The sequence below is a fragment of the Theropithecus gelada genome, chromosome 9 (genome assembly GCF_003255815.1).
Source record: "Theropithecus gelada isolate Dixy chromosome 9, Tgel_1.0, whole genome shotgun sequence".
Lineage (NCBI taxonomy): Eukaryota > Metazoa > Chordata > Mammalia > Primates > Cercopithecidae > Theropithecus > Theropithecus gelada.
In genome coordinates this window covers 49,970,240-49,992,893 of record NC_037677.1, presented here as the reverse complement: position 1 = coordinate 49,992,893, position 22,654 = coordinate 49,970,240, and the positions used below count along the sequence as shown (strand labels likewise).

General features: G+C 41.5%; 1 protein-coding gene across 4 annotated transcripts in view; it reads left to right on the top strand.

Annotated features, from left to right (window-relative positions):
- Nucleotides 1–4,431: 4,431 nt before the first annotated feature.
- CCSER2 (coiled-coil serine rich protein 2) overlaps nt 4,432–22,654 on the top strand; it is a 203,513-nt gene continuing 185,290 nt past the window's right edge. For all 4 annotated transcript variants that reach the window (XM_025396519.1, XM_025396522.1, XM_025396521.1 and 1 more), the window contains exon 1: nt 4,432–4,678. The gene's annotated coding sequence lies outside the window, so the exon portion shown is untranslated. The remainder of the gene's footprint in view (nt 4,679–22,654) is intronic.

The window sequence follows — 22,654 nt, the reverse complement described above, 5'->3', positions numbered from 1 at the left end:
GCAGCAACAAGGACTGTAATTGTCATTAGTATTTCCTCCTCCTTTTGTTAAGAACATATTTGTGCATGTGTACACTTGTACTAAGAAAATATATTCATTTTATCTCCTTTTTCCTTTGTCATGTGACATAAGATTTATTGACTTCATATCAGCATTTAAATGTTGTTAACTTTATGAAATAGCATTTAGGTTAAGGATTAGTACACTTCCGGTTGTATGAAGGATAGCTGTTTTGTTAGGCATAATTATGACCTTATTATTATCTTTATTTGAAGATTATGTATGATTTCAGGAGATGTGTATGGGTTCAAGGTTGACAAGGGGTGAACTTGTGGTGGTTAATATTGTCAACTTGATTGAACTGAAGGATGCAAAGTACTGTTCCTGGGTATGTCTGGGAGGGTGTTGTCAAAGGAGATTAACATTTGAGTCAGTGGGCTGGGAGAGGCAGACCCACTCTCAATGTCGGTAGGTACCATCTAATCAGCTGCCAGCACAGCTAGAATAAGGCAGGCAGGAGAAGATGGAAGGACTAGACTTGCTGAGTCTTCTGGTCTTCATCTTTCTCCCGTGCTGGATGCTTCCTGCCCTCAAACATCAGATTCCAAGTTCTTCAGCTTTTGGACTCTTGGACTTACACCAGTGATTTGCTGGGGGCTCTTGGACCTTTGGCCACAGACTGAAGGCTGCACTGTCGCCTTCCCTACTTTTGAGGCTTTTGGGACTCGGACTGGCTTCCTTGCTTCTCATCTTGCAGATGGGGCTTCATGTTGCAATTGTGTGAGTCAATACTCCATAATAAACTCCCTTTCATATATACATCTATCCTATTAGTTCTGTCCCTCTAGGGAATTCTGACTAATACATTATTTTTCACTTTCTGGGCCTTGCCAAGCAATTTAGGGAATGAAAAGAAGGAGTTCATTCTACTTTGCTCCCGTTTGTCATATTCACAGCTGAAAAGCAGGCTTTCTACATCTTCAACCAGGAGGCCAGATCTTGGATACTCCGTCCTTTACTGGTAAAGATGCTCCTTGTTGCTGGATTCTAGATCCAGAAGGCATCAAGGCATGCAAAGCCTTCAAAATTAGGGCCAAGAAGGAAAAATTTCTGTGACTGTGGGAGCCAAGAGTTCCCATCATCAGACTGCCTTCTATGAAGAACTGGTGGTCTCTTCTAGAAAATCAGTCCCATTGACTCCTGTCCTTATTCATGACTTAATCCAGAACAGTGCCTGTGGATGCTCAGTAAATATTTGTGAGATGAAAGGAGATTTCTTTTTTATTCTTATTTATTTACAGATGGGATCTCACTGTTACCCAGGTTGGAGTGCAGTGGTGCAATCATAGCTCGCTGCAACCTCAAACTCCTGAGTTCAAGCAATTCTCCCACCTCAGCCTTCTGAGTAGCCAGAACTACAAGTGTGCACCACAAACCACATCCAGCTAACTTTTATTATATTTTTATTTTTGTAGAGATGGGGGGTTCTCACCATGTTGCCCAGGCCGGTCACAACTCCTGAACTCAAGTTATCTTCCTGCCTTGGCCACCCAAAGCTCTTGCTTGAGCCACCATGCCTAGCCAGGAGATTTCATCAGAGATTCTTATATGTTGTATTTTTTTTTCTTAGAGACAGGGTCTTGCTATGTTGCCCAGGTGGGGCTTGAATTCCTGGCCTCAGGCAATCCTCCAGACTCAACCTCACAAGTAGCTGAAATTACAGGTGTGTGGAACTGCACCCAACTTGTTGTTTTTGGATGGTCTCCAGAATCATCTCCTACTGGGGCTCTGACCAACTGTTTCATTGTGCTGTTTGTCATGGAACCCTAAAACTTCCCCTGAAAGAATGTCTCTCTCTTACCTCAAGAGGATGCCAAAAAAGGAGAATTTAGGTTGCAGATGGAATTAAGGCTGTTAATCAACTGGCCTTAAAATAAGGTTGTTATTCTAGAGCATCCAGTTGGACCCAACATAATCACGTGTCTTTAAAAGTAGAAGACTGAGACAGAAGAGGAGGTCAGAGTGATGCAATGTGGGAAGGACTCAAACTACTCTTGCTGGTTTTGAAGATGGAGGAAGGGCAGGCCGGACACGGTGGCTCACACTGGTAATCCCAGCACTTTGAGAGGCCGAAGCAGAAGGATCACTTGAGGTCAAGATTTGAGGCCATCGTGGCCAACATGGTGAAATTCTGTCTCTACTAAAAATACAAAAATTAGCTGGGCGTGGTGACACATGCCTGTAATCCCAGCTATTTGGAAGGCTGAGGCAGGAGAAGCGCATCAACCTGGGGAGGTGGAGGCTGCAGTGAGCCCAGATCTCGCCACTGCACTCCAGTGTGGGCGACAGAGCAAGATTCCGTCTCAAAAAAAAAAAAAAAAAAAAAAGAAAGAAAGGACCCAGGAAAATCAACTGAAAACAAATAAAACATATCAAGGATGTTTATAAAATTAGGAAAATACACTAAAATGCTATTGTGATTCTACTAAGTATGTACATGTATTAGCATTATGGGAAAGTTTTTTCCTAGCCTTTTTTTTTTTTGAGAGAGGATCTTGCTCTGTCACTCAGGCTGGAGTGAAGTGACATAATCATAGCTCACTGTAGTCTCAACCTCCTGGGCTCAAGTAATCTTACTGCCTCAGTCTTCTGAATAGCCAGAACTACAGGCATATGCCACTAAGCCTGGTTAATTTTGTTTTTTTCATAGACTAGGTTTCTATGTTACCCAGGCTGATCTTGAACTCCTAGGCTCAAGTGATCCTCTCGCCTCAGCCTCTCAAAGTGTTGAGGTCGTGAGCCACCATGCCTGGTCTGTGTATGTATTGTATTGTATTGTACTGTATTGTATTGTATTGTATTTTTGAGACGGAGTCATGCTCTGTCTCCCAGGCTGGAGTGCAATGGCGTGATCACAGCTCACTGCAACCTCCGCCTTCCAAGTTCAAGCAATTCTCCTGCCTCAGCTTCCTGAGTAGCTGGGATTACAGGAATGTGCCACCATGCCCGGGTAATTTGTTTGTATTTTTAGTAGAGATGGGGTTTCACCATATCGGCCAGGCTGGTGTCGAACTCCTGACCTTGTGATCATCCCACCTCAGCCTCCCAAAGTGCTGGGATTACAGGCATGAGCCACCGTGCCCGGCCTGGTGTTTGCTTTCTTAATCTCACTTAATCCAAAGAGAAATTGCACAGCATTTAGACCTAGTCTTTCTCAACATTTTAAGCACACACATTATTGTCCAATAAATTAAATATTTTAAGATTGACATTTAAAAGACATTATTTTCTAAATATAAAAGTATATTATTAAATGAAATGTGGTTATACAAATCAGGCATTCCGTCTACTTTTTCCATTCGAGTATCATTGATCTGGAGACATGAAAGAACCGGATATTTTTCAAGCAGTTCCCTTGAAATGTTATTTATTGCAATCCAGCTGTTGGGGCCGACAAAGATTTCAGAGAACTGCAAGTCTACAACTAGATAAGGGCAGCTCCAGAGCTTTAAACAGCCGGCCAGGCCCTGAAGTCTTCCAGGCTGAGGACTCTCAGAGGCAGGATTGGCCGTGGTAGAGGAAAAGAAGAGGGGAAGAGATGGCCTCTGGGGGATGGAGGCCCCAAAGGGAAGAAAGACCTGGTTTCTGGCAAAGAAACCACGTTGGCCAGGAGCTGTGGCTCACGCCTGTAATCCCAGCACTTTGGGAGGCCAAGGTGGGAGGATTGCTTGAGCCCAGGAGTTTGAGATCAGCCTTTAAGACCACTTCCCCCATCTCTAAAAGGAAAAAATAAAAATTAGCCGGGTATTTGGGTCAATATGTGATAGTTTACTTTGACTAGTGTGGTCTTAGCTGTAATTATTTCGGAGGCGTGGTGATGCACGCCAGAGGTGAGAGGATCACTTGAGCCCAAGAGGCTGCAAGTGAGCGGTGATAGCGCCACCGAACTCCAACCTGGGTGACAGGGCGAGACCCTGTTTCAAAAAAAAAAAAAAGGAAAACCAGATCAGCACTTGGGGTGCCCCTTCCTCTCAGCCTTAGCAAGATCCTGTGTTTTGATGCGGTAGGCAGGTGCGTGGTTCAGTCATGTCCAATACTGAGATCACTCCTCACTTTTCACATCCTGGAGGAGGAGCTGTCAGGTTTGACAGCGGTCAAGCAGCAAATGTAGTCCAGGGGACGGCTAGAGGTGAGGTCAGCCGCAAGACTGGCGTCACTGCTTGGGCCGAGCAAAAACCTGAGTCAGGAGGCGGCCAGGCAAGGTCAGTGGAGGGGGCGGGGCCCGAAGCAGAGGCGGAGCTTAGGAAAGCCTCGCGTGAGGGCGGGGCGGGGCCAGAGGTGGGCTGAGGCTGGATCAGGCGGTGGGGGCGGGCTCCGTAGCCCCGTGAGGCTCGCGCCTGCGCACGGGCCCGCGGCGGGGCGGGGCTGCGCGCGCGCGGTGCGCGGGCCCTGGAGGGCGGAGTCCGGGCGGGCGCCGGCCGAGGGAGGGGGCGCGGCGGCTTTGGAGTCCGGCGCTCCCTCAGGCCGCGGACGCGATGCTGATTGCTGCGGCTCAGGCGGCTGGGCTGGCGGGGATGTGACGGGCGGCCCTTCGCCTCACCTTCCGTCCTCGGGCCCGCAGGTCGCTGGGCGGCCTGCAGCCTGGCCGCGGCCGAGGAGGCAGCGCGACCTCCGCACGGTGAGATCCGGGCTCAGGGCCAGAGCCGGGACCGGGGTCGCGGCGGGCGCCGGGGGCAGCCCAAGACCAGGCACGCAGTCCGGGGCGGGGCGGAGGCCCGGGCTCCCGGGCTGAGGCGGTGGCACCCTCCGGTCTTCCGGCCTCCAGGGTGAGCCTCTCTAGCCCCTCGCGAGCCGCCCGATGCGGGGCGGGCGCAGACCTGGGAGGCCGGAGGGCGCCCTCCCTGCGGCTGTGACAGCGCGGGGCCTCGGGCCGCGGGCGCCGCCGCCTTTTAGGAGAAATCAGGGCGAGGCTGAGGCACTCTGATTTCGGAGCCTGGTTGCGTGTGAGGGTGGATGGGGAAAGTACCGGGGCTCCCCGAATGAGTTCGATTTTTTTTTTCTTTTAATTGCAGGGCTAAATGAAAGACACACCCTAAAACACATCCTGAGGTGAAACTTTGGTGGGGCACATCGTTGCCGTAGGTTCAGATCTTCTCTCTTCTCTTTAGACATGTATTTTCATACAGTTTTAAATAATGCATCTACTTTCTTGATAAAGTAAAAGGAGGAATGAAAGGACTCCTTTGTGGTGGTCCTTGGTGGCGAAGCTTAAGTTTCCATTTCAATAATTGCATATTCATCTGTGTGGGCTCCCCGACCAATGAGGCTGGCTGCTCCCAGACAAGGCCTTAGCGGAGTGGAAATGACTGATGCAGGGACGCTGTGGTCTCAGATTAGTATTGGTAGCTCACTCCAATAGGTGAGAGAAATTGAGGTTTAAGCTTTTTAAAAAAGCCATAGGAAAGGCATTCCTTTTCTCCCGAGCATTAAAATATAACAGAACCTATTAATTTGGCCAATTTTTTTTTTTAAGCATCATCTTTTAGACTTTTTTTTTTTAAAGCATCATCTTTTAGACTAGAGACTTTAGAGATGGCAGCTGCTCTTTAACCAAAAGGAACTTAAGATGCTGTCCTGCAAAAGATAGGTTCAAAACATGTCTTATCCGTCATCCATATGTGATAAAGATGTAAATATTCCTGTGTTTGCCTGAAATCAGTCTTCTTCCTCTTGAACTTTATTACTGTTTGTTTCTCTTAATTTATGAAAGCTCGTTACTATTATTTTTTGTTTTCGTTTGTGTTCTAAACAACATTGGCTTCAAATAATCTTCAGGTTAAAAATGCACATTTTGTTGAACCCTTTAGCCATAATTCATACTGTCGTACTTCAGCATAAGCCATAGTTAAGAAAGCACTAGATGCCATCCTGAAAGCAAGCAGAAAGTCTCCATTAAGAATTCTGTAAAAATTCTACCTTTCCACATTCAGACCTGCATTTTTTGTTGCTTTGACTCAACTCCTTTGACTGTAGTTTGGAGGAAGGGACTTTGAATCCGTATTTACAAGTCCTTCAGTGACTCTCCATAGTCTATATCGATAAAATTCAAAGTCCTTCATGATTAGTGGTATTTGTCTACATTCTAGTGTCATCTTCTACCATTATGCTTGCCCTCTCTATATAAGACTGTTGCACTTCTCTGAAGATGACATCTTCCTCTATGGTTTTTCAGTGTTCTTTGTTGAGAATTCTCTGCCTAGTAAACAACTTGCCCTTGAAGACCTTATGAAGGTGTCACTTCAGAGCCTTGTCTAGACATCTCATCCCTTTTGTCTTGACTGATTCGTACACTCTGCAGTTAGTATGTGTCAGCTGGGAGTTAGTGATTTGTTTGTGTGTCTGTCTCCACCAGGTTTTGGGGCTTCTTTTTTTTTTTTTTTTTTTGGTGCAGAGTCTTGCACTGTCGCCTACGCTGGAGTGCAGTGGCCTCATCTCGGCTCACTGCAACCTCCGCCTCCCGGGTTCACGTGATTCTCCTGCCTCAGTCTCCTGAGTAGCTGGAATTATAGGCACACATCACCACACCTGGGTAATTTTTTTTAGTAGAGACGGGTTTCACTATGTTGGGTCTTGAACTCCTGACCTCGTGATCCGCCCACCTCGGCCTCCCAAAGTGCTGGGATTATAGGCTGGTTAGGAATGAAACCCCAGTTATTTAAAAAAAAAAAAACAAAACAACAACAACAACAACAAAAAATTTTATGATACAGGAGTAAACAGGGCATGACCAATGAGGATTGCTGCTTCATTGGTCGTACAACTTTATTTTGAGGTGCAAAGTCATGCACGTAGAAAGGGACGGCGGGGATTACAGTCCAGGTCTTTTGCCCCTAGTCTCCTAATTCTAAATCTTAATTGTTTTACAATTTGAATGGGGGTTGTGAGCTACTTGGATGTGTACTGAAAAAAGGGTCTATTAAATTAATAGAATATTGAACTTGAAAGAATTAACAGATTATTTGGTTCAACTTTAAAAATTTTACCATTAAACAACTCAGCCTAAAAAGACAAATAACTTGTTTGAGATTGCGTAGGCTCACCTACATCTCATATCTCCTGACCTCCTCATTGTGTGTTTTTCACTACTCCATGGTGCTTTGGGGTGAAATGAAGGAGCTGCCAGTTTTTCAGAGGGAGTGCAAATCTGCTTGCACTTTCTCCCTCTTTGAATCCATAGCTGCCACTCATAGGGACTTAGATCCCTTGTGGCTGAGAAACATGATAATTCATTTGGGGATATAGGAGAAACCTAACCTTCACTATTCCTCTCAGCTAGATAGTTTTAACTTCAGTGCCTGGGGAACTCTCTCCAGATGCCCCATAACAAGTGGCTTCTGGATCACCATATGGAGAGCTCACATACAATTAAGTTTTGATGGTACAATGAGATTTTAATATAAGAAGGTTGCAGCTGGCTAATAGCATGGCTAAAATTACTTGTATGGCTTGTCTGCGAGAAGAGCCTGTCTTACTCCTATGTGATAGGATTTTGGGGGAAAAAGTTGATGACTGTGACTGCCTCTAAAAAGTTGAAATGCATACTTAGTGGTGTGGGCCTGACCAATTCCAAAAGGCTTTTTATCTTGCAAACAACTGAATGGTCAAATAAATTCTAAAAATCAAAACAGACTTTTAATTTTTCTTCTTATTTCTTGTCATATCTAAGTGATTTTATATGATAAAGCATAAATGTAATGTTTAATATTTGCTTTCATATTTGATGTTTTATTTTTGCTATAGTTTTTATACCTTTAGGTGATTATACAGTGTTACAATGACATTTCTTAATAATTGGACATCTAGATTGTTTACTATGTTGCAGGTAATGCAGTTAGTATATAGCTGTTCATCATTTTGCTTCTTTCCTTTGGGCTTAAAGCCCAGGAGCAGGATTACAAAGTCAGGGTATGAAGGTTTTGTTAATTTTGAAAGATATTACCAGATTTACTTCTAAAGATACTGATTTACACTGACTCCAGTAGAGTTTGGTTGACCAGTTCTGTCATACTTTGTAGGTTTTTGCTTTTAAAAATTGGTTTTTTAAAAATGAGGATAAGGTTACTTGCAGTTTAACATCATAGTCCATAATAGAGAAGCAAATGCAGTATTCTTCTGGTTTTATTTTCTCCTTTATTTGTCCATCGTCCATACATTTACTGGAATCTTCTCACCAATTTTCATTAGCACTAACATCATAAATATATTAATCTCTTGAAAAATATTTCTGATCTATTTTTTCTTATTGCAGGCTTTATAGGTTTTATATTATTAAATTTATATCATATATATATATTTTTTGAGACAGAGTCTTGCTCTGTCGTCAAGCTGGAGTGCGGTGGTGCCATCTTGGCTTACTGCAACCTCCACCTCCGGGGTTCCAGCGATTCTCTTGCCTCAGCCTTCTGAATAGCTGGGACTACAGGCGTGCGCCACCACGCCTGGCTAATTTTTGTGTTTTTAATAGAGACAGGGTAATCCCTGTGTTATATTTTTAAAAGTCAGTGTGGCTGGGTGTGGTGGATCACACCTGTAATCTCAGCACTTTGGGAGGCTGAGGTGGGAGAATTGCTTGAGCCTAGGAGTTCAAGACCAGCCTAGGCAGCATAGTGAGACCCCATCTCTATTTAAAAGAAAAAAGATAAAAGAAAAAAGTCAGTGATTTTTGTCTTTTGATTGTGTTTTTTTGAGAATGAATGCCATGCACCTGTTTGATGCATACTTTTATTTTCTTAAGCTTCTAGAGTTCATTTTGTTATGTATATATATTTAGAAAGTTAATATACAACTGAGATCAAATTTCATTTATGTGTATTTTATATTATAGAAAACTACATTATTATGTTTCCATTCTTTTTTTCTGAACTTAAATAGGAAAACAGAACAAAATAACCTAACTTTAATAAAAATGTGTACTTGTTTTTAATGAATTATGGTAAGTTTTAGATAAACTAAAACTTTTATGACAGCAATATATTGGTTAATTGAAATTTTTGTCTGTTCAATATTAACCAGAAGGTTGTCTTTAACTCTTATTGTTAATCATTCTAAAATATATGAAAGGAAACCTTAGTAATCTCCTCCCATTGTGGAGTAGATTACTCCCATTCTAGATGGATGAGACAGCCCAGGATAGTAGTTAACATTGAGTGCTGGGTTTTATGCTGGTTAGTTTCTTACCTAATCCTCATAGCAGCCCTAGGAGGAAGATTCTTTTAGTATCCTCATTTTTTGGATATGAAAATTTAGAGAACGTGACCTGCCAAAGATAATATAGGTGGTAAGCATTGCAACTGGAACTCAGTCAGCCTGCTTTTAAAAGATGCTATTTCAAAAGTATTATCTTATTTTCCATGCCAAGGATTTGGACTTCATTTCTTAGACATTGGAAAGATTAGGTGTTGCAAACCAAGGGGATGATACGGTATATTATCTCTTTTAGGGAGATTGCTCATGTGACAATGTGGCTATATATTGAATTATGTTTATAATAGGAAGTGGTTGAAATAGTCATGTGAGAAATGAAGCCTAAACCTTGAGGTGGAAGTGGAGATCGGGATATTTTGGAAAGATACAGGATTTAGTAACTGATATACAACAGAGTGGGAAGGCAGAGTATTGATTTGGAAGACATCGAGTAGGGTAATGACGGATGAATATGTGCTCACAGCACTTTGTTATATTTCTTTCACAGCATTGACTGTGATGTATTGTACCTAATTCTAGTGACATATCTGTCTCCCTCACTGGATTGTGTCCTTGTCAAAGATAGGAACTAAGTAGAGGAATGAGTGAATATAGGATGAGATAATACAGAAAGAGGTCGAGAGACTGAACTGGGAAACACCAGATTACCAAAATGAAAGAGTGGGTGGAGGAAGAGTAGCTCTAGAATGTGACAGCTGTCAGGGAGGATGGGGGAAGAGCCATCAGGGAGGGAGCAGAGAGGAGGGAAGTATTAGCACAGATGTGAGCATGTAGAATGGTGCCACCTCAGGCTACAAACAGTTGTGGTTGGTGTGCCCTAGTGTCATAAGCCGATTGTGGTTGTATAGGGTGAACTTGTCTTTCCTTTGTTATTGACTAAAGTTTTCTCTGAGTATCTGATGGCTTTCTGTCTCTTTGGCTTCTGACTTCTGCTTGCTACAGGTGCTGATGCTGGGGTGTGATTCAGCCTATTGAGATCAACCAATGAGAACAGTCCTCTCTTTTTAAGTGAATTGACCATTCACAGTATGTGAGGTGTAATCTTTGAGTTTTTAGCTCTTCTCTGGTGAGCTGATTGCTTGGGAATGTCCTAGAGTTACTTCTCTACCTTTAAAGACTTTTGGTTGCTTGTATTAAGGTTTGGAGCCATTGGAAAGCCAGAGGTTTCTTAAAGGTTGGATCCATGAGCCCTGAAGTTTTTTACCTGTTTACTTTTTCATATTGATCAGTAACTTAGTTTCAGTGTAGTTGGATCATCTTTGAAGATTGTTGGTCTTAAAAATGCCACAGATTATTCCAAATAATTAAGAATCTATGTTTTCTTTGTACTTTATAGCTATGTAAGACAGGGGCTTGTTTTAAATTTTCTTGGTCAGCTCCTAACTTACTTCATATGTCTGTTTTTCAAAGAGTTACTTGGTAAAGGAATTTGCTCTTGATTTTTTCTACAACCATTTGCTTCAGGTCATCCTTACCCTCTGTTCTCTGCCTTCTCCTGTTTTCATCTACCTGATTTCTGTCCTTGGTAAGGACAGTGGGAAGGAGAAAAGAGAAAAAGCATGAGTGATTACTCCTTCCTTCCCTTTGTTATGATAGTTGTTACTGCTCTCCTCCCTGCCATCACTGCTCCCAGCTGTTCCCTTTGGCATGGTCTCCTACCCTGTATCTTGAGTTCTGTGTGTGGGAATAGAAATGCAAGGCATGGCTCTAGCTGAGGAACGATGGGCATCTCAGGGTTTTGGTCCTTCTGTGATCTCTCTTTTGGTGCCTGGTATTGAAAAGCCCAGTGACATCTTGTATCTGAGCAAGTGTTTTCTGTTCCCCAGCATTTTACTTCTCTCTCTCTTTTTTTTTTTTTTTTTTGAGACAGGGTCTCTGGACCCAGGCAGGAGTGCAGTGGTGTCATTATGGCTCACTGCAGCATTGACGTCCCGGGCTCTAGCTATCCTCCTGCCTTGGCTTCCCAACCTGTACTCAACCTGTAGCTGGGACTACAGGCATGTACCACCATGCCTGGCTAATTTCTAAAATTTTTCATAGAGACAGGGTCTCCCCACGTTGCCCAGGCTGGGCTCAAACTCCTGGGCTCAATTGATCCTCCTGCTTTTACCTCCCAAAGTGCTGGCATTACAGGTGTGAGCCACCACAACTGGCCCTGCTTTTCTTTAAAATGCAAAATTAAATTCCAGTCCTGTTTTTTTGAATTGCCTACGCTCCTCCCCAACACTGCCCCCCTATCAAGATAGCAAAACCTTTGATGAGGAAGCCCCTAATAAATACGCTAGGGACAAAGAAGCAAGACAGATTCCAGAAGGTACTTTGAATTGTTGTTGTCATCATATTAATGATATTTCGTTGCAGCCTGAGTGCTTTAGGGCAATTTGAGAGCTTTCTCTGACCATTATCTCTTGGCAGCCAGTGTTAGAGTTGGGAGTTATATAATAATTTTCTCTGAAAACCTTAGCTTAGAAAAACAGGGACTATTCATAACAGCTCTTTAAGTCTGTAGAATGGACTTGATGATATTTTGGTCAGAGTTGGTAGGCCACTTTATAGGAAACATCCAGGTGATGTTTCTTTTTGGGGGTGGGGAGGCAGGGATGGCCATCTTTTTTTTGTTTTATTTCTTTTCCTTATTTAAAATTTTTTCTCAGGTATATTTTCCTCATTTTAGGAATATTATGGTATGGCTTGTCAACCTTTATTTATTATTGGTACTAGCTAGAGTTGTAGACTTGGCCATTGTTGTGGCCTTTCTTGCAGTCATGTTTTTCCAGGACCTTGAGATGTTTTACATTCTAAATTCCTTCAATCCTGTCTTAGAGAATAGATCCTCAGTCTGGATTTTTCTCATTCATTCATTCAAGAAATGTATTCTGAGCACTTGCTGGGAATAGTTCAGTCAACAAAACAAATTTTCTGCCTTTGTGGAGCTTACATTCTAATGACAAGATACAGAAAATAAGTATATGTGTAATATGTCATCTATTGTATTGCTGTAGAGAAAAGTAAAGCAGGAAAAGGTGAAAAGAACATGTGAGGGTGATGCTGCTGTTTTATCTAAGGTGGTTAGGGAAGGCTGTAATAAAAACTAGTATTTGAGCAGAGATCTTGAAGAAGTGAGAATGTGATCTATGCAGATATTAGGAGAGAGAGTACTTGATGAAGATAGATCTAGAATGCAAAGATCCTGTGGCTGAAGCTTGCTTGACCTGTTCTAGGAGTGGCAAGTAGGCCAGTGGAGGCATTGAGGGGAAATGATGAGGTCAGAGAGGTGGGTTGGGTTGGGGGGATGTCTGGTCATATATGGCGTTGTAGGCCAGTGAGACTGGTTTTTAAAAGGTGGGGAGCCACCAGAGTTTTGACTTGTTTTAAGTAGAACTCTCAGCTGCTATGTAGAGAATGTCAGGGGTAGCACATAATAAGATTATTTAGCAGGCTGCAGGAGTAATCCTAAGTGGGAGATGATGATTTTAGGCCGGGATTGGGAGAAGTGCTCACATTTTGTATACATTTTGAAGGCAGAGCCAACAATTTAATGATGGATTGAATGTAGGCTGTGAGTTTGGCTTGAACAGCTGGACAAGTCGAGTTAACATTTACTGAGAAGGGTAAGAGCACAGAAGAAGCAGGGTTTTAGCGGGGGAAGTAATGAGTTCAATTTTGGACATTTTAAGTTAGTAATCTAAGTGGAGATATTGTGAAGAGAGCTGGATATGCACGAGTCCGCAGTTCACAGCTGAGGTCTGGGTTAGAGATATATAAATTTCCAGTTATTAGCAGAGAGATAGTATGTAATGTCATGAGAATGGATTAAAATAATTTAGGGAGTGGGTGTGGCTGGAGAAGTCCCACAAGTTAGCCTTGGGATCCTGTAATGTTTTCAGAGGGAGAGAAAATAGCAGAGGAGACCAAGAAGCAACACTCCCATAAAGAAGGAAGAGAATTAAGACTGAGTGGTATCAATGAAGCCAAGTGAAAGTTTTTTTTTTTTTTTTTTTTTTTTTAAATTTATTTATTATTATTATACTGTAAGTTGTAGGGTACATGTGCATAACGTGCAGGTTTGTTACATATGTATACTTGTGCCTTGTTGGTGTGCTGCACCCATCAACTCGTCATTTACATCAGGTATAACTCCCAATGCAATCCCTCCCCCCGCCCCCCTCCCCATGATAGGCCCCGGTGTGTGATGTTCCCCTTCCCGAGTCCAAGTGATCTCATTGTTCAGTTCCCACCTATGAGTGAGAACATGCGGTGTTTGGTTTTCTGTTCTCAAGTGAAAGTTTTAAGAAGCGAGTGAGTAATCAGCTGTGTCAGATGCTGTTAGATTGAGGACTAAGATATAGCAGTATGAAAATCATTGGTGACCTTAAGTTGTTTCTGGTTTAGTAGTGGAAGTGAAGACTTGATTGGAGTGTGCTTAAGAGAGAATTGGAGGAAAGGAATTGTAGACTGCTGGGAGAGACAGTTCCTCAAGGAGTTTGCTATAAAGTGAAGCTAAATAACAGGTGGTAGCTGGAGGGGATGTCCAGTCAAGGAATTCTTTTTTAAAAGATGGATGCTTTTCTTTTTTTGTATTCTTATTTATATACTGTAAACCAAAAAGTATCTGAGACAGGTCTCAATCTATTTAAAAGTTTATTTTGCCAAGGTTAAGGATGCATGCCAGGGAGACAAGTCTGTCTTTCTCCAAAGATGATTTTGAGGGCTTCAATATTTAAGTGGAAAAAGCAGGCTGGAGGGGCAAGAGAGAGGGTATTATCACATTACTGAATCCACATGCTGTGAAAGAAAAGGAGCAGATAGGGGAATATTCAGTTATGTATTTGTTTAGTGTTAGTAAATTGGCGCTTTACATAAGACAAGGTGAACACTGAGTAGTTACCCGTGGACATATTTAACTTTTTATCTGTAGCGTGGACATATTTAACTTTTTATCTGTAGCTATCAGCTTAGAAACAAAAGGAAAGGGGGCTGGGCATGCTGGCTCAGCCTGTAATCTCAGCACTTTGGGAGGCCAGGGCAGGCAGATCACCTGAGGTCAGGAGTTGGAGACCAGCATGACCAACATGGTGAAACCCCATCTCTACTAAAAATACAGAATTAGCTGGGCGTGGTGGTGCATGCCTGTAATCCCAGCTACTTGAGAAGCTGAGTTGAGGCAGGAGAATTGCTTGAACCTGGTTGGCGGAGGTTGTGGTGAGCCAAGATCGTGTCATTGCACTCCAGCCTGGGCAACAAGAGAGAAACTCCAAAAAAAAACACTTCAAAAAAAAAAAAAAAAAACCCCAACAAAAGCAAAAGGAAAGGCAGCTTCCTTTGTGACTCAGCTTTCAGCTTACTTTTTTCTTTGGCATAGTGAAATTAGGGTCCCAGGTTTTTACTTTCACAATACAAATATATGTAGTTAACAAAATGTTTCGACAGAGGAAAAAAAATGCAGGATCTATGTCGTTGAAACATAAATGAAATTAATTTTATCCTAATCTGTGCGCTCAAGGTCCATCATCATCATCATGATGGACTGTACTGCAGTTTTGTGCAGTGCTTGCCTTGTAGTAGCTTCGAAATTTTGATTTAGCAACGTGTTTGTTATGGTAGTTTTACCTTTTTAAAAATAAAAGTTAAATTGAAGAATAAATGAGCAACTATTCCAGGGAAAGTTTGACGGCTGCTCTTCTCCACCACTCCTTTTTTCCTAATGCACCTGATCTCATTTTACTGTAATCGCTTATGATTATTGAGTTGATGTTTGAGATTTCAGAAACTATGTTGAAAGCACATAGTACAGTTATAGCACTTTATATGCCTCTTTTCGTGGTTCATTTATGTTTAAGTAAGTAGTAGTCAATATTTAGTGTTGGAGCATCATTGCAGTTGCTTCTTAACCCTCTTCATTGGTCTTTCTCCAGATTTTCTTCCCTTAGCCACTGATCCATGCCCCTGACTTGTGGATTTCCGAAACACAGATCTGACCAGGTTGTGTTTTTGCTAAAAAAATCTTCTGTGTCTCCCTATTCTCTACAGAAGTTAGTTTCCTTTCCTTTCCCTTTCCCTTTCCTTTCCGCGCCTGTTTACCCACCTTTTGCCTGCACATGCTTTAGGGGATCTGGAGTGCTCCCTAGGGTGTCTTGCTGTGTTGGCCAGGCTGGTCTCAAACTCCTAATGTCAAGCCATTTTCCCACCTTGGCCTCCCAAAGTGCTGGGATTATAGGCGTGAGCCACTGTGCCCAACCTCCCTAGGGGATTCTAATGCACATGTGATGTTTCTTACCATAGGGCTATAGAATAAAGATCAGATTTTTTATTAGCATACAGATAGTCCTCCAAGAGGAGGTTCCATGAAAATGAGAAATGCTTTGGCATCTCTCGGCTTTTGCACATACTATTACTTTTTTTTTTTAATTTATTTTTTATTTTTTGAGACAGAGTTTCACTCTTGTTGCCCAGGCTGGAGTGCAACCGCGTGATCTTGGCTCACTGCAACCTATGCCTCCCAGGTTCAAGCGATTATCCTGCCTCAGCCTCCCGAGTAGCGGGGATTACAAGCATGCGCCACCACACCTGGCTGGTTTTGTATTTCTAGTAGAGACGGGGGTTTCTCCATGTTGGTCAGGCTGGTCTCGAACTCCTAACCTCAGGTGATATGCCTGCCTTGGCCTGCCAAAGTGCTGGGATTACAGGCATGAGCGACCATGCCCAGCCACTATTTCTTTTTTTGTAGAATACCATTCATCTTCTCAGTCTTCTCATTAAATCACTTTATCTTTTTTATATTTATTTATTTATTTATTTTTTTGAGACGGAATCTCACGCTGTCGCCCAGGCTGGAGTGCAAAGGCACAATCTCTGCTCACAGCAGCCTCCGCCTCCGAGGTTCAAACAATTCTCCTGACTCAGCCTGCCAAGTAGCTGGGATTACAGGTGCGTACCACCACGCCCGGCTAATTTTTTATATTTTAAGCACAGGCAGGGTTTCACTATGTTGGCCAGGCTGGTCTTGAGTTCCTGACCTCAAGTAATCCACCTGCCTTGTCCCCCAAAGTGCTGGGATTACAGGTGTGAGCCACTGTACCCGGCCATCACTTTATCTTTTTAAGAGGCTAACATAGATGCCTCTTCTTCCAGGAAAGCTGCTAGACATATGTTCATTATGCCTCTTCCATCTGTCCTTCCTTATATTCTGTTACCTGTGTTCCTGTTAACATTATGCAGTTATTTTGTTATAGTATTTACTGTATCTTACTGTTTGTTTTCGTGACAGGTTCCTCTTGCCCTCAACTTATAGACACTCGATAACCTTTTTATTGAATGAATGAGTAAAGCAAATAATTATTCAGTGTTGACCCAGTTTTGATTGACCCATTTGGTTGGGAATTTATGCGTCAATTTGTACAGAATATACAAATGAGCAATTCGAATAGTGTTCTTAAAGACAGTCATATCCTAAACTGTTAGGAAATTCATATTTATTAAATATTTTTGTTCATGAGCAAATAATGAGACTTGTTGATTTATTTTCTAAATATCTCTATTTTTGTCTGAATTTTTTCCTCCTCTGGTTTTATTTTTTTTCCTCTTTGACATCTCTATTTGGATGTTGACCTTAACCATCCTCTACCCTAACTAACTCATCCCCTAAACTTGATCCCCCTCTTGGCTTCTCCATTAGTGTTTTCTCTGTCACCATGTTACAAGTCATTTAGGTTTCTCGGTAGTATCTGTAGGTCTTACTTCTACGTCTGATGAGTTACTGAGTTCAACAAACATTTTTTAGCCACTTCCTGTGTTCCTGACTTGTTAGCGTTAGTAATAAGGGGCTGAACAACAGAAGGTCCCCGTCTGCAAATGATTATGATACAATGTGATGAGTATGGTAATATAGTAATAGTGAATATTTAGGGCACTATTAGAACATAGAAAAAAAAAACAAAACAGTGTTTTTTCCTACTCTCAAATACCACTCAATATAACCCTTTTTTTTTTTTTGAGACAATGTCTTGTTCTGTCACCCAGGCTGGAGTGCAGTGGCTTGATTATAGGTCACTGCAGCCTTAACCTCCTGGGCTCAAGTGATGTGCCCTCCCGAGTAGCTGGGACTACAAGCGTGTGCCACCATGCCCAGCTAATTTTTTTTTTATAACATTTTTATGTAGATATGGGGTTTTGCCAAGTTGTCCAGGCTTGTCTCAAACTCCTGGCCTCTAGGAGCCTCCCACCTTGGCCTCCCAAAGTGTTAGAATTACAGGCACAAGCCACCGTACCTGGCCTTTGTAACTCTTTTTTTTTTTTTTTGAGAGGCGGAGTTTTGCTCTCTTGCCTGGGCTGGTCTCAAAACTCCTAGCCTAAAGTGATCCTCCTGCTTTGATCTTTCAAAGTGCTGGGATTACAAGAGTGAGCCACACAGCACTTGGCCACACAGCACCTCTTAAACTAAATGTATGGAGATTGTTTTGCCAGACACCAAGCAATTCTGACACCAGAATCTCCAGTGAAGAACAGCTGGATGTCCTATAATTTAGTTCAAATCTGACACTGTCTGCCTGTAGATAGTGTTAAATCCTGGAGGATAAGGGCTCAGTCCCACAAGATAGCCCCCCACTCCCACTTCAGATGCATGCTCCAGGTTGTGACCTGTGTCTGTGACCAGCCATAAATTGGGGTTCCCACGACCCCCTTCTTGAGTTCAGTTAATTTGCTAGAGCAGCTCATAGAACTTAGGGAAACACTTTACTTATGTTTGCCCATTTATTAAACAGCATATTACAAAAAATATAGATGAACAGCCAGATGGAAGAGATGAATAGGGTAGGTCATGGAAAGGGGTGTGGAGCTTCTCTGCCCCCTCTGGGTGTACCACTCTCCAGGTATGTCCACGTATTCAGCTCTCTGAACCCTGTCCTTTTGGCCTTTTATGGAGGTTTTATTACATAGGTATGATTGCTTACATCATTGGCCATTGGTGATTAACTCAACCTTCAGTCCCCTTCCCCTCCCTGGAGGTTGGGGGATGGGGCTAAAAAGTCCCAACCTGTACTTATGCTCTGGTCTTTCTGGTGACCAGCTTCCATCCTGAGGTTAACTAGGGGTCCCCAACTAGCAGTCCTCATTAGCATACAAAAGACACTCATCACTCTGGAGATTCCATGGGTTTTAGGAGCTATGTGTCAGGAACCAGGGGCAGAGACCAAGTATATGTTATATATAGGATATGATGTCATATCACAGTATCACAGGTAGCCTGGGAATAAAGAATATCTCTTTCACATATTCCTTATTTTTTACTTTGGCTACTGCCAGTCTCTTTCAGGTCCTCATTACTATGTTTAGATAATTGTAAGACCTCTTAGTAGCTTCTCCTGCCTTAACTCTTGTCATTCCAGTTCCTCATGTACTGTGTCATCAGAAAGCGTTGAGAAAATTGTCTTATAAAGGAAAAAAGATGTTACATGCCTTTCCTTCTCCTGTTCACAGAATAAACTCCAAAAATAAAATCTAGAATTCAAAGCCCTTGACTCAGACTTCATTTTCTTGTCTTCTGCTACATGAACCTTTCATCCAGCAAAACTCTTCTACATTCTGTTCGAAACATGCTTCACACATTCTTTTTTTTTTGTTTGCCTTGATTGTGTAGTACTCATTCCCCCAGAACATTTTACTTTTGCTTCCTCTATTTACAGAAACTATGTCTATCTGTTGACATAGTTCTTAATTGTTAAATCCACTGTGAACCTTAGACCATCATGCCCATGTTCTTGAACTTTCTTTGCCTTCAAAAGCATCACTTTCTTGTTTCTCTTTCTTTTTCTTTTCTTTTCTTTTTGAGATGGCGTCTTGCTCTGTCTCCCAGTGCAGTTGTGCAATCTCTGCTCACTGCAACCTCTGCCTTCTGGGTTCAAGCAATTCTCCTGCTTCAGCCTCCCAAGTAGCTGGGATTACAGGCACCTGCCACTACACCCAGCTCATTTTTGTATTTTTAGTAGAATCTGGGGTTTACCATGTTGGCCAGGCTGATCTCAAACTCCTGACCTCCAGTGACCTGGCCACCTTGGCCTCTCAAAGTGGTGGGATTACAAGTGTAAGCCATTATGCCTGGCCCTGTTTCTCTTTCATACCTATTCTTTTCCAGCTCTCTTTACTGTCTCTTGTTCATGTATTCAGCTAATTTTCCCATCTTAGTTAATGATACTGCCGGTCATTCAGTTGCCCAAAGTATAAACCTGGGAGTAATCCAGACTTCTCTTATCTCTCATTTTCCATTTGTTGTCAAGTCTTTATGAGGTATCTCTTCTCTCTTTGTTCTCTTTACTGTTTCCTTGGGTTAGGTCTAATATCTAGAGTAGACCACTATAAAAAGCCCCGTCAGTGTAAGTACTCTACCTGGTCCTGGGTATTATACATGACACGTATTCAGGAAATGCATTTTGGTTATAGCCAGTAGGAATGTCAAACACAAAATACAGTTTTGAGTTGACCACCCAAGAATAGTGCTTTAACCACGGAGTGATTATTCTGTATCCATTAAAGGTCGATTTCCTAAATATCTCAATTAGATGACATTGTTATGAAGTAATTTTTACTTCTTACAAAAAATTTATTTAAGGTTTAAGAAGATGATGTGTTAGTATTACAAGGAAAAGGCAAGAAAGGTTGTATGGAAACAGGGCTCTGGATGGGATATGTGCCAGAAATGATCTTGTAGATGTTTTATTAATGGGCTAGAAAAGAGTTTAAAAGTTTGCAGGTAACGTTTGGTGCTTATTTATTCACATGACAGTATAGGAGCAATTAGCTGCAGGAAGATCTTGAGACTGGAATAGACAAAATTTGAGTATTAGTGTGTGGAATTGTAACCTAATATAGTTGAGTAGTACTGTGAAGATGCTGTTTAATTGTCAGTTAATACCCAGGAGAAACTCCTGATATCACTGTTTCATGTTCCTGGAAGATACTGACATAATATGCTGATGCTTGAGATGTGGTAACATAATCACTGTACCTCTGCATCATTTAATATGTTTCATAAGCACAAGCTGTTTAGTATTGAAGAATTCTTTTTTGACCCCAGACATAGTCATAGAAGAGCCCTTTAGTCTCGACCTTTTTTTTGGTTTACTAATAGTAGATCTTAGGATTTGTCTTACTTGTGCCATTAAAGAAAAGTCCACATTTGCATTATTTTCTACTTTAAAACTTAAGATCCCATTATTCTAAATGTATTTTGCACGTATTTCAAAATAACTATTTATATTTTGTGAATATTTTACAAAAGTATTTAGAGCTTTTTTTTTGTTTTTGCTGTCGCTTTATTTTTTTCTTTTTCGATGTTATCTTTTGAATGCATGTTTCTTTATTGTTGATCTTTACTTTCCGATGAATTTAGGGGTTTATGAGGCTGGCACTAGATTGTCACATGGACGTCACCTTGGAAAATCTATCTGAGTACTCCGTATTGTAGCGTTTTGAAGTTGATAGTGGGATGTGTATATCATTTTGGCTTATGTTATTCTGTCCAGGGGATTTTCCGTAGGGAAGGTGGGAAAGAAAGGAAGAAAGCTTTGCAGAGAATTCCCCTGGTGGACATGTAGCATTTTGAGTCAAAGGAGTAATGTGCACTTTGGTAAGGAGTCCTGAAAGAGCATCTTATGGTTACAGATCCTTAGGTGGTTTGGTCTGGTTGGAAGGCAGGGTTTGTTGGTTAGTGGTAAGAGGGAGCAGCTGTAAAGGAATACCAAAACCGCAGTTTGAAGGCTTGGGTAATTTTAGCTGCATGCACTCATTAACTGTGCGTCTATATGTGATTTCCCTAAGTTGCAATTTCCTTAAATGTGCAAAATGAGAATAATAAAAATATCTACACTGTAGGATTGTTGTGAGGTTTAAATTAGGTAACATTGGTACCTGGCACACAAGTACTTAATAAATATGGCCGGGCGCGGTGGCTCAAGCCTGTAATCCCAGCACTTTGGGAGGCCGAGACGGGCGGATCACGAGGTCACAAGATCAAGACCATCCTAGCTAACATGGTGAAACCCCGTCTCTACTAAAAAAATACAAAAAACTAGCCGGGCGAGGTGGCGGGTGCCTGTAGTCCCAGGTACTCGAGAGGCTGAGGCAGGAGAATGGCGTGAACCCGGGAGGCGGAGCTTGCAGTGAGCTGAGATCTGGCCACTGCACTCCAGCCTGGGCGACAGAGCAAGACTCCGTCTCAAAAAAAAAAAAAAAAAAAAAAAAATAAATAAATAAATACATAAATAAATATAAGCTGCTGTTTTTAGGTATTTGCACTTTAGAGACTTATTGAAGGATTTTAAAATTGAAGAGTGACATGATCAGAATTAGAATTTAGAATATTAACCTCAGGAACAGTGTAAAAAATGGATTGAAGTGGAAGAAACTGAAGGCAGAAAATTAAGTAGGCCTGTGTTAGAATACTGTCTAGTAAGATTCTAGATTAAGAAATGAGGAGAGGACAGGACGGGTTTGAGAACTATTGCAAATTGTCATGTGCATTATATTCCATGAGTTGGGGAGATCTTAAGGGAACTAGGGGAATTGACAGCAAGAATACGGACAGAATACCTAGCTGAGTAAGAAACATTGTATTTTCCTCCTCTTAATACAATTCAGAAACATACCTTAAAAGCATTTGGTATTTTGACATTTGGTTCTGGGACATTTTGAAGTATTACCATATAATCATTTTTGGATAAAGATACATGTCTGTTTACACAGTTTTTTTTTTTTGGAGTACTTTATGTACATTCTGGTTGAATACTCTTCTATTTGGCAAGTTTCGCTGTAGCATTTGAAAAACTGCCCTTTCCCAGTAAAATGATTAGATTTTAATTTGTTTACTCAGTTCAGTGTTCTTACCTTACATAATTTTAGATTATTTGATAACAGAGAATAAAGTTCTGTCTAGACTATGACGTGTTTTCTTGTCACTGAAGTGTTCCTTGCGTTGTATTGACCGTTTGTACTATTGGTTAAATATAATGTACTTTAATTTTAAGGTGTGGTTGAGACTCAGGCCCAAGATATTTTACTTTTTCTTGGTCATATTTTATGAAATTATAATGATAATTATTGAAGTAAACAAGATTTTGGGATTGTGTATAAGGTCATAGGCATTTTCACTTGTTTATCAGCAACCGCTAGAAGTTATGTCTCCTTCGCTATTGAATTAGAGTAAGACTCTATACATACTGCTATATCCAAGGGCAAAAAAAGTAACGTTTAGTAAAGATATGAAAGATTTTTCAGTGATATTTATTTCTTCACCCAATAGCTTTTATTAAGTGTCTTTTTATGTATTAGAATAATCGTTTTTGAGACTCTTTTATGTATTAGAATAATCTTTGTTGAAACTCTCAGGCTAGAGTGC